Source organism: Priapulus caudatus, unplaced genomic scaffold (assembly GCF_000485595.1).
Source record: "Priapulus caudatus unplaced genomic scaffold, Priapulus_caudatus-5.0.1 Scaffold341, whole genome shotgun sequence".
NCBI lineage: Eukaryota > Metazoa > Priapulida > Priapulimorpha > Priapulimorphida > Priapulidae > Priapulus > Priapulus caudatus.
Window position 1 is genome coordinate 113,588 of NW_014577402.1, and position 1,715 is coordinate 115,302.

Below are 1,715 nucleotides of genomic sequence, written 5' to 3' on the forward strand. Positions count from 1 at the left end.
AGGAAATTACCACCGCAATCTTCGCACAGAGCTGAGCCTTCATGTTTAAGTTGGAATTTTCAGGCGCAGGTTTACACATGGCAAAACATCAGTGGTTTTTGAAGGACGTTGTAACACATTTTGCAATCTGTAAACAGTGCTGAGAAGGAGAGTGAGGCGCTAATATGGACCGCTAGGTGAGGCAAGTGCGGCGGCCAGAGGACCGCAGCGTTTGCTAATTAAAACTAAAGAGATTTATGTTGCTATATAGGGAGAGCGAAAGTGTCCTTATCTGGGACGAGTGTATCGGAGTTAGAATCGCACAGTTGCTGCTTTCTCGCTTGTGCATCCTACGCTTTATCTTCGCCGTTCTTCTTCCCTCTGTAGTATGTAATAGGCACGCCCACGCAGCAGCCCGCAACGTGCAGCGATACACATGCACGGCACGGCACCGTACGCACGCACAAACACAGACACCAATAGCGCGTACGAATCCTTCTACACCACCGCACGCACAGTGCACGGCCCCACGCAGCAACACGGCACGCATACCGTACGAACACTCACAGCACGGACGCCACGCACCAGCGCGTAACGCACATTCACAAACGCACGCGACACAACGCAGATATCGAGTTGCCATACTAGAAAAAGGAATATTTTAGCTGTCGACTGTCTGATGCCGGCAGCTGTACAGCACGCACGCACGCGCGCACGTACACATTGCACACACGCATCAGCAATAACACAATAGCACTTTTTACGATTTCGAAATAGAGATGTCAGTTGCTACTTGCTGAGATGCTCTGGGGATTGGGAAGTGGTACTGATGGAGAAGCTGCTGCGAAATTATGCTCTTTCAGATCCTGCATGTTGCTCAGGGAGACAGGCTGTGCTGCCGACTGAGCGAGGCTGTGAGCGGTCAGTCGCCTCGGGTGTTACGCTGCTCTTCAATTATTTATAACGCGTCGGAGAAAGTCGACGGCCGATTTCGTGTCGGCTGTGAAGAATTAGCGGCACAGCCGCCTGCCGCCCGTGAAGGGCGTGAGCGGTTCATGTGAAAGTGATCGGCTGGTGATCATGAGGCGCGGGATGATAGCAGTGTGTGCGTGCGTTTGTGGAGTGTGCGTACGCGTGTGCGTGCGTCCGTGTGTGAAGTGTTCGTACGCGTATGCGTGCTGTGTTTGTGCGTGCGTACGTGCGTGCGTGCATGTGTATGTGCGTGCGTGCGTGCCTACTACATGTCTACACGAGGGAAGAAGACGGGAAGGAAAGCGTGTGATGCACAGCCGAGGAAAGCAGCAACTGTGCCGATTCTAACCCGTACACTCTCCCAGATAGGACACTTTCGCTGTATATATTATATTGAACAATAAATTTTTTGTTTTAATAGCAGACGTGGTCACTCTGCCGGCACTTGTCACCTAGCGTCCATAATAGCCCCCTCACCTCTCCCTCCAGCATGTACAGTGCAAAATGTGTTACACGTCCTTCAACACTGATGTTTGCCATGTGTAACCTGCGCTGAAATCACTAACCATGAAGCTCAGCTCTGTGAGAGATGGTGGTGTTATGTACAGCATCTACGCTGTTCCCTGCGCGACAGACTAAGGTTGCTCGTTCTTGATAATAAAAGATTCGGGGAGAAAAAACTCGGGGCGGCATCTGCGATGACATATTTTAGCTGTCGACTGTCTGATGCCGGCAGCTGTACAGCACGCACGCACGCGCGCACG

The 1,715-nt window shown here is 51.8% G+C and overlaps 1 protein-coding gene across 1 annotated transcript in view; it reads left to right on the plus strand.

The window, feature by feature from the left end:
- LOC106809270 (formin-binding protein 1-like) overlaps positions 1-1,715 on the plus strand; it is an 81,183-nt gene that overhangs the window by 30,645 nt on the left and 48,823 nt on the right. The window lies entirely within an intron of this gene.